Source organism: Alosa alosa, chromosome 12, assembly GCF_017589495.1.
Source record: "Alosa alosa isolate M-15738 ecotype Scorff River chromosome 12, AALO_Geno_1.1, whole genome shotgun sequence".
Classification (NCBI taxonomy): Eukaryota; Metazoa; Chordata; class Actinopteri; order Clupeiformes; family Clupeidae; genus Alosa; species Alosa alosa.
In genome coordinates this window covers 8,813,704-8,824,611 of record NC_063200.1, presented here as the reverse complement: position 1 = coordinate 8,824,611, position 10,908 = coordinate 8,813,704, and the positions used below count along the sequence as shown (strand labels likewise).

At 44.5% G+C, this 10,908-nt stretch overlaps 1 protein-coding gene across 1 annotated transcript in view; it reads right to left on the bottom strand.

The window, feature by feature from the left end:
* Positions 1-10,908, bottom strand: part of arhgap24 (Rho GTPase activating protein 24) — a 91,860-nt gene that overhangs the window by 59,474 nt on the left and 21,478 nt on the right.

Below are 10,908 nucleotides of genomic sequence, written 5' to 3'. Positions count from 1 at the left end.
AAGGTTGAAAACACTAACAAGCTTGCCATACATTAACAGAGTCCTCCGCTTCTCTCTTTGGCCTCCAGGTTACAGAATACAGAGGCTGTGATGCACAACAACAATACAGCACTACGCATAACATACTAAACACACTATAAAGACTACATGCTGAAGATCACTGATGATCTTGCGTGTGGATGCTTTCTCTGGCTTTGGTTAACTCAGTAAGCACCACTGTTAAAGTTCTGGACTTTTTACAGCAGATTTACCGTAGATAGAAGCTGCCCAGGGCTTATTGTGTAGACTGTAAATCACAGAGTCACTGGTCCAACATGAACGCCACTGAGTCTTTGGATAAATATAAACAGGCTTATTTTCACCCTCTTCCCTTAACCAACAAACAAGCTGGTATGGTTTTTCTTAACCACATTCAGGATTTTTCAGGGCTGCAAGTCAACCAAGAGAATTCCCACCACTAGACTGAGGCTAACAAGATCATCCATCACCCTGTCCCTGCTGTGGCTAATGCTGGGGTGCAGCCGTTCATCTCCCAGCAGGGGAGTCGCACCTTGCCGCCACCTGCAGTTCTGGCTGCTTTACCTCGCTTGTTACACCCTGGGAGAGCCAGGAGCGAATCCCTTCAGTAAAAAAGCAGAGGCAAAGAAGCAGCTGAAGGAAATGTGAAGTGCCTGAAGGAAGCTCTGCGACCACAGCAGACACAGGAACCAGGGACGGGATCGCTGCGAGGCTGGTGGGTGTTTGTTTACTGTGAGGGTGTGGGGATTTCTTGAGGCAGAGGTTACCAGAGAATTTCCTTTCAAGATGACAGGGTAGCTGATGAGCTTGAGAAAAAAGTAAGCATAATTATGTCACTGGCATTTCCCTGTAATGTAAACTGGTCTTACCAAATACCAAATACATTTGAAGCAAAAAAACTTGAGCTGCTGGAAAAGGCTGAGTTGTTTGACTTCAGGGAATCCCCCATAGATCCGAATGTGTATATGCATGAGTTGAAATAGGCAAAGCTGCCCAGTGTGGAGGAAGCTACAGAGAAGACTGATGTGCTAAAATGAGCTAATACATTCTAAATGGCAGGGCCTAAATTGCTTCAGAGGACACAATTAGTGGACAGCCATGGAGCCATAAAAAGGGCACTTCACCTTGACTGGTACAGACCTAGCACCTTCATCTCTGGTCATTAGCGGCCTTTGCCAGCTTGTGGACTTGTCTTGCATGGCTGCTGAAGCTACAGTATGTGTAAATCAATGGGAGATCTGCCCTCATGTGATAATGTCCTTCTCCCCCCACCCAGCTTATCATGGGATAGGTTACTTTTATCTTACTTATACTGTGCTGCAGCCATAGTAATACTGGTCAGTGTTAGAGGAACCATGGGCATGCAATGTCCGTTGCATCTCACTTCTAACAGTCCTCTAGCAGTCCTTCCATGTAGTTATGCTTCAGTTGCAACATCAAAGCACTGTTCTCACTACTCCTGTCTGTCTGGTGCAGTGTTGTTGTGATGTGTCTCTTAGGATTTCTTATTAAAGTAGTGCTGGTGTTACATTGTGTTTGTCCACTGGAAATCTATTACCTGATTGCAGTTTAATATAAAATAACAATTCCAATGTTCAAAAAATAAATCATTTGGAAATGGGTAGATGCCATCTATTCCAGTTGTTAAAACCAAGCTGAGAGCCAAACATGTCCTCATTTGTACTGAAACACCCAGTTGGCCCAGTCATGCAGCAAACACAACCCAATAACACAGAGTAGCCTAATCTTGTAAAAGCTGCACACTGAGAGAGCTTTTGGGAGTGGAATCAGTTTTGGCACTGGCAGCACGAGAGAGGCACCTGAAGCAAGGACTCTGTGCTGGGCCACAGCCATTGTGAAGGCTCAAAAAATGTCATTAACCTCAAGTTTCCATTAGCTAGATTCAGCCAGGTTTTCTCATTTCCTTGCCTAGGCCCACAGTCCAGTCCTCCCGCTGCTGCTGAGCTACCAGACGAGGTTGTCTGTTTTAAACAATGACCTAGTTTTCAACCTGGCCGATTGAGTCTTCTTTCCTCCCAAAAAGAGCGATCACGTAGCCGTGGCCCTGACTGGCAGGTGACTAATCTTTCATCTCTGCTGTCTTCCACTATGTGCTCTGTACTTAGTATTAATTTTGATGTCTGTTAGCTCATCCATGGCCCTGAACAGGACTCCTCCTCAATGGGTTGCAGAAGTCTTCCATGTCAGCCATCTTGATGGGTCCCTGGGTGAAGGACCTCACTGGATTTTGTTGTGCTTTTTGTCTGGCTAGCCATGCTGGTTTTCACAATGAGAGAGCAGTCAAAGGCACCCTCTAACATTATTTGGGTGATAAAAAAAGAGATTGCCAGCCTGTAGGCAAGGCAATGGATTCGCTCAATCTGCATTGAGGATGAGTCCTGTTCAGGGCCATGGATGAGCTAACAGACATCAAATACAGTATCAAGTACATAGCACATAGAGAGAGAGAGAGCAGCAGACTCTCTCTCTCTCTCTCTCTCTTTCTCACACACACACACACACACACACACACACACACACACACACGCACATGCACATGCACACACACACACGCACACACACACACATTGTGGAATAACAGCTCCATGAGTCCAGGGCTGCTTAAGAATTTCCAGCCATATTTCAAACTTTGTTGGAGCATCAAGAAACTTGCTGCATCTGCTTAAAACAAGCACTGGCTAACGCAGCATACCAATGACCAAGCGCCAATAATATATGAGTAACCAGGGGGCACAGGCATCATTTTAGATTCACAGCCCGGTATGGACCTAGAGTTTAATAAGATTTGCTGGGAGGAAAGAAAACAAAATGACAGTTTTATCCAGCACAAACTGAGACTCCACATCCAGAAATGCCAAAATGCTACAGGCAGCCCCAGTGTTCTCACAAGAGTTTCATGAGAGCAGTGCAGCATCATATTCATCAGGCACCATTGGAGGATTTTACTCATGCCCTTGTTCCATAGCCCTTTCATGCGCGTACTGAGGGAGCTTTTTAGTCAGCAGCCGGCAACTTGAAAGCTCTGCATATACAGTACAAAGGACAAGAGAGGGAGATCAAAGATCAGGTGACTTGACAGAAACACAAAAGACTTGAGGTTGTCCCTGAGGAGACTCCCAATGGCGCCCACCGGGATGAATATGTAATTCCCTTATCATCCCAGCTAACACAGCTCGGAGCATCTTCCAAATGCAGGGAGATCTATGGAGGCCAGAGGCTTAGGCTGGGAGATCTGTACTTGCTGCCTTCATATCTTGGCAGTAGCAAGCATATTCAATAGCAACGAAGCTACAGCTGCTCTCGATCACTCTGAGACTCGGTCACTTTTTCCCCTGAATCTTAATACAAGCCTCTGGCAAGTGTGGAGCGATAGAGCCAACTCTGCAACACTCTTTAAAAGTCCACTTTGTCCTTTTACTGAAAACACACAGTGCTGGGAGGAAGGAAGAAGTCTCATAATGGGAGGAAGATTTTGCCACTGACTCACCTACTGTTACTGAAAGCTCACAATACAAAAACACTGAAAGATCCAAACCTGATCTCCTCAGCACAACTGTCATTATGAGATCATTAGGCATATCCAACAGGAGGTAGATGAGGTCTCCTCAAGGCAGCAATAAACACAAATTCAATTAACTGCTTGTTAATTACATGTTGTATGATTGCCTTTCCAAATGAGAGCCAGATAAGGGCATCTTGGTGGTAATTGCTGTAGATACACACCATTTTGTTACACAGTTAATAATTATTCTTCAGAGTTTCTCTACAGGCAAGGAGCACAACACGGTGTCACTCATTAACACGACTGTAGAAATCTCTCCTTTCTTGACTCCCTCTTTCCAGTTCTAAGGCCATTCTCCCATTCTCCTACAGTATGTGAGGTGTGTCTCATAGGTTCATTCTTCTCTCCCATTCCCCCTCTTTCTGGGGTCAGAAAGCGAAAGCACTACACAGCTAGCTAACACACAGCTCCCATGTTCCAACACAGCTCACAGGGCAGTTTGTCTTGTCACCGCATATAACAGCAGGCCTGACATCTCCAAAAGTAATTAGCGGGAAAGAGAGAACACATGGGGATGCCATGGAAAGAGGTCCCATTTGTCAAGACCCTTGCTAGAAGCCCGAGTTTAAAATACGCACTATGAAAGTTTTTGAGGAGTATTGAGGAGTGCACAACCAAAGAGACCCAGATCTGTAAACAGTAAATGGATTCACAGAGCTCTATAACATATTAACATAGAACAACTAAGAGAAATTGGAAATGCATTCTCTCTCTCTCTCTCTCTCTCTCTCTCTCTCTCTCTCTCTCCTAAAGTGAGAGGCTATGAAGTGGAACTGTGCTGGAGAGGAGGGCAGGGTTGGTTGAGTCCAGAACGGCAATGTGTAAGCTATTACCATACATACTGGAGGGAGCATATCCCATGATCCCTAGCTAGAGACGTTTTTAATTAAAACGGAGAGATTGGTACATGGCAGGTCACTACCGGGGGAAAATCCTCAGGGATGGAAAGAAGCTCTTCATAGTGAAGCTACAGCTGAAGTCTCCATCACAGAAACAACACTTACTGAAGCCTTCTTTGTACCGCTGACAGCAGCACAAAGCCAATGATTCATATGCCCAGGTCTTAATTACGGTACAATGAGATGGTACCAATGTGATTTACATTCAATACGCATCCAAAATTGGTCAAATATGGAGACAAATTTAATGGGGAAATAATTGGTAAAATGTCTGACAGACTTTGCAGAACCAGATTTCTGGATGATGCACTTGCATTCATTGTTGCAAATAAACAATGAATGCAAGTGCTATTATTGATTTATTATTGATAATAAACAATTACTTTGGCTGTGAACTCCATCCTTAAGTCCGTAGCCAATGTGACTCAGAGCCCCTCTCACCTTGGTCTGCCCTTGAGTGGGCTCCTCACCCCTGGCCCTGCCACTCTCCTCCTGAGATATAATACGCCTGGGCTTAATGAATGAATGGATGGAAATTGGCTGGCCTGTAAATGGCGCACGGTAAATCAGGCACGCTTTGGTTCATCTGTCACCGAGGAATTACAACACCCACACGGAGCCAGGCAGATGGACATCGCCACAGCCTGCAGATGCGGGAGCGAGAGTAAGGGGAACGCCGCCTCTCTGGGAATATTTGACTGTAATGGGCGATGAGTTCACCTTTTGATCACTAGTGAGTGTTGAGTCCTTGGCGTCTGCCAGGGTTATGAGCAAAACTATCCTGGATTCCCCAGCTGAGAAATGCAGTGAGAACAGCTGGTCAGAGAAAATAATTGAAGAAGAAAAGATATCAGGAGAACTACTGTTTCGAGATATAATAGAATATTCCACTTTCCTGATGAGGGGGGAGACATATTGTTGGAAACTGAATAAGGCGCTTCATCACACTGACAAGTTCTCAGTTAAAACCTCAATTACTGAACTTCTTCATATTCAGTAGATGTTCTTGGCTGTCCTTCAAGACAGACTTACTATTCCACAGAAAAAATACTGCCTCATCATAGCGCTGCCTTCAACACCAGTGACCGGCCTCCAGCTTGACATGTGAGTGGACTAGGAACGGGCACTGAGACAGACAAGGTCACAGGCCCACAGCTACCGGCCCACATTCCTCTAATGGAGTCAAAACATCCCACAAACTCCCTGCTGGAGTGCTGTAGCCTGTCAGTTGCTGTCAAAAGTGCTATATGGATGGTGGGCTACTCATTCTGCCATGGTTCAAGACTGTTCAAGCCTTTTCAACAAGATAACCTCTGTGTTCAAAACAAACCCTGCACTTATCCATTTGCCTGCGTATTTATTTATTGTACTGAGTGTCATGGTGTGAACACTCCAGTGACTTTGAGGGCAGCAATAAACACTGAGTGATGAAAAAAGCTGTCATTTGAGCCCCGGGCTAAAACCTGTGAGGACAAGTACTGTTTTGCATGGAACAAATCTGTCTGTCTGTGTGTGTGTGTGTGTGTGTGTGTGTGTGTGTGTGTGTGTGTGTGTGTGTGTGTGTGTGTGTGTGTGCAGAGATGTGAGGTATGTGGATGAGACGTGGGTGTCTCCTGACAGGGTAGAGGCGGAGTGTGGAGGTCATGCTAATGATTCTGCTCTCTAATTCCTCTCATCTACACAGAGCAGAGCAACGCTGCAAGATGAATAATTAAACCTCAGATTGTCATTTTAATAGGCATCTAAAACGCCAAGGGCACAGGCCTTTCAACAGTCAACTACAGCTCTGGAAAGGTCTTGACTTTTTGTAGACACTGATAAGTGAACTTTTTTTTCTGTGCCGTAAAATGTTTATTTATTGAAAAGCAGCAACATGAAACCTGTAATTACACCAGTATTTTACACTGTGCCAGCCATTGTTTCTCTCTCTGTAATAAAAGTCATTTTGATTTAAATGATGAAATTAGATTTTTACCCAGTATGAACTATACCACTCTCAAGCCACTGGCAAAACAATGCAGCCTCTATAAAAGTGGATCTATGGGCTCAGTAGACTATGCATCATTATTACACAATCAGATGATAAATGGTTGGGATTAGAATAATTATGCAATCTTCAGCACTTGCCAGGCACAGAATCTTCTTTGTGCTGCTGAATGACGCAGTTGTGTGCATGTGCGTGTGTGTTGTGCCAAGGGATGAGCGCTCGTGCCTAGCACTCAGACGTAGCCTCGTCTGTAGCTCTCTGTGACCTCTGACCCATGCTGTGGCAATTCTGCACATTCCACATGGCACACACAGAGAAGGCGTCCAGCCTACTGGCCAGACATACGCATCAAACCACCATGAGGGTCCACGGTCATGTTTACAGCCAGCTAGGCTAGCCTGTCTGGCCAACATTCTCTGACCTGAGGTCAGAGGGATTGAAAACGCCAAGGCTAGTTCATCGTCTTGAAGTAAAATAAACGGTTTGGGTTTTCTGTGGCTATTATACATGTATCATGTGCGCACGCTCACACAAGGGTGCATTTGCGTCTGTGTGCAGTGCACACGCCATCGAGGTCACATCAAGTCACATGGTTGTGTATTAGCGTTAGTGACAGCACATGGGCTAATGAGGCAAAAAAGAAATTTCACCCAAATTGGTTCTGGCCTTTAATATCCACTTCAGACACAGCTCTTCTCACCTTCAGCAGTAGTCTCTAAATTTAGTTAGGCAGTAATTAGTCTTCCCCTCAACTCTTGGAGGAACACTGACAGATACAGATGCTGAGAGTTTTGTCATATTGGAGGGCAGTTTGGTAGCTTGCTTCTTACTAGCCCTGTTCACCCGCTTCTCTGTGGGTCAAAGCAATTAAGAGTTTGTGCTACATTCATGGCCCAGTTTTCTTCGAGTCTTCCTTCCCTACAGCATCAGAGCGAAAAGTTATGGTTAGAAAAAAGAGAAAACTAATGCTGTTGTCAGTTGTTTTTAGGTTGGGAAAGCAAGAACTTCCTTCCTCCGACAAATTTAGAATAATGTGGTGGCTACATGTAGGTTAGAACTTGCTGATGCATGTTCAAAACAGTGTCCAAAAATATACAGATAGTCCATGGGGCACCACAGGTCTTTTTTTTAACATCCAGAAGCATCCAGACACAATTTCTTCAGAAAATGGTCCAAACTGAACCATGCACCTGAGCCCACCGCCCCCCTGCGTTTTTACACATAGATCACATCAGTCCCACATTCCCCTGCACAAGGGAGGCCATTGAAAGCCAAATTGAAAAACATTTTTACTCGGGGGGTGAAATGTCCAGATGACATGCCGTCAGCCATACCACTCTTGATGTGTGGTGTTGTATTTCATGTAGGGCACAGACAGCGAGCCTCCACTTCCCCCTTGTCCCAGAGAGGCTCTCGTATTGTACCGTATGGACGCCATTGTCCTGGCTGGAGCCAAACATAGGATGTTTTAGATGAGAACATAAGGACTTTCATTCAGAGGCGGGGAGAACAACAGCTGCATTGTGGGTCTGAGGAGGTCCTCCCGGCCCACCGCCCACCTCCAGGCTTTGGCTGGCTGACCTTTTGTGTGGGCCTGGGCGTGGACCGTGGCCAGAATAGAGGTGGTCCTGGCCCAGTCAGCGGTGCTGCAGAGAGGCCGTGGGCAGAGGAAACCTCCGTCCTCGGACAGAGCCAGCATGTTTTGGGTAGTACAACTAGCGTGGAGTAAGGAAATGGGAACTCCATTCACCAACAGTGCAAACAATACAGACAGATTTAGAGCATATTAATCAATGGAAAAATGCCAACAAGCTGATAGAAAAGTTCCACTATCAGATTCATTCTTCTTTGTTGTTTTTCATTAATAGTTTCAGCACAACAGCTTACATTACTAAGGCACTGTTAAGCCCACTTTTATCCAACGTTTGCTGTATATTTAGAACATCTAGAGGGAAGACAGACAGATTGTTGGGTGCACTGTCTCTCCACCCTTAATCAAAACCTCCCCGCCCCCACACTCGAGAAGAAAAAAGACAGGAAGGCAACATGGCACTGAAAAACACCGGTCTCATAAAATCAGTTCCTGATGCATGCGTTTGTAGATTTGCACTGCAAAAAATGAAATCTAACCAAGTGTTATTAATCTTGTAATAAGATCAAAAAATCTATTTGGTATTGTTTTTAGTATGAAAAGACTTACCTAGTGCTCTCCCGTAAGATCATTTTGACTTAATTTAAGAAGACTTTGACTTATTTTAAGGAGTCTTATCAAGACAAATTTACTTAACGCACTGGCAGACAAATTTGCTTGCTTTTAGGACAAATTTGCTTAAGGCACTGGCAGAAAAACTTGCTTGTTTTCAGGATGAGATGTCTTAAAATAAGTCAAACTAAGTCAAATGATTTCACGAGAAAGCGCGGTAAGTCTCTTTATACTGAAAACAAAACAAACTAGTTATTTTTTTCTTGATATAAGACTAATAATCTTGGTTAGATTTTATTAGATAAGCAGTTTTTTGCAGTGTGGCTGGGCTAAAAGGCATTTGATAAACGCCTCTCATTGGCATTCGGTACATCGCTGAAGTTATGGGAGATCAAAAACAAGCATCGCTGCCTCAGATCAGGGCTTCAGGTTCTCAAGCCGACTTTGAAGCCCTAGCTTTAAAAGGAAAAGTGAAAAATCTTTTTCTTGTCTGATATTGAATCTTGATCTGATCAAATGAGAGGACATGATGCAAAAAAACATCCCGTGAACGAAATACCAAACACACACATCTGTGGTTTCTGGAAGTGAAACATTAAAGTGCAAAGGATTGACCACACACAGACCAAAAAATCACTATTCGCTGCCATCACACGCTTGAACATATCTCTTTCAAACTTCTCTTTTTGTATTGGTCTCTGTTTAAAATTACCCTTATGCACAGATAAAATCAAACCACTTGTACACACAGACAGAGAGACAGACATACAGACAGACACACACATACAAACACACACACACAGACAGACAAAGAAACAAATATAAATAGGTACAGCGCATAGGCAAACATAGAAACGCACACAAAATCACACATACACACACAAATACCTTCACACATTCCCTGACAGAGATGTGAGTGAACTTTAAAAGTGAACTCCGAAACCCAAATCCTGCTCTTGCTCTCTCTCTCTCTCTCTCCCTCTCTCCTCCTAATTACTTCAAAAGTGAGCTGATTAAAATATCCCGGGCTCACCGGGCCATGTAATATCGAGGTAGAGCACCTCTGCAAATGAAAGAGCTAAGACTGCCTGCACTCCACATTGGGACTTACTAATGATGGCCAAGCAGCAGGGATTTCCACCCAGAACATCAACACACATTTAGGCAGAAACTGCTGAGGCAGAGCTTCCAAACAAACCTTTCCCACTTCCTGCTTTTGGCCAGACCGAGCCCCACTCAAACACACTGCCCGCTCACGATGGGTCAGCTGCCTGCTTATGGAACTTGAGAAAGTGTGTGTGCATCTTTTTGTTTCTTTGAATGTGTGTGTGTGTGTGTGTGTGTGTGTGTGTGTGTGACTCATTGTCTGTTCTCCATTAAGGGAGTGTTAAACCCAAAGCAGATCTTTCCACCAGGCCTTGGTTACGGTGCGGGGAGAGACAGTCAAAACAATCTTACACTCACACTATTGTACTGTTTTCCAACATATATTCTCTGGCCTGATGACACTAGGGAGAGTTGAGTCTGCAGACTGAGGTTATGTACCATGCTATGTCCAGCTGTGTCCTTCTCCCTACTCTGATGTACTTACCAGTTATTATGTAAACAAATGTGAATAAATAAAATGTATAAAGTTTACACTTTTTTCTTTATTTGTTTCAATCTTCCTGTATCTTCCCCATACTGGTTGTGAGTCAGGGATTCTAAAAACAGCGTCTGTGTCCTCAGCTCTCCTGGTGTTTACTAGACCTCTCGTTTACTCCTGCAGCACCACTCAGACGCTGGCGCGGAAACAAATGTGTTCTCGTGCCACCGTGCCAACTCTTAGAAGCAAGGGGGCAGGAGCCCGAGATTACCTCGGAGACGGTTCACATAACACAGATTTTAATTTCGCATCGCTTTGTGGGAGACCACCCAGCACAGAACGGTTTCTGTCTTGGACGGCATTAATGCACAATGGTGTCTGGACTACTGTAACTCTGGTTCTGTTCTGCATAATGCTACATCTGTCTTATGTAAGTGCCACCCGTTTGAACCCGTCCATGTATGTTTTTGAGCCAAAATGGTGGATCTGTCTGGGTGACCAACACTGCATCCTCTATCAAGGGATTTGGGATTACTAAATGTTGTCTCACTGAGCCCAAATGAAGACATCAACATCAACATCACATCAATCCACTGCATGCACTCTGCAAGCTGCACACATGCACACGCCTGA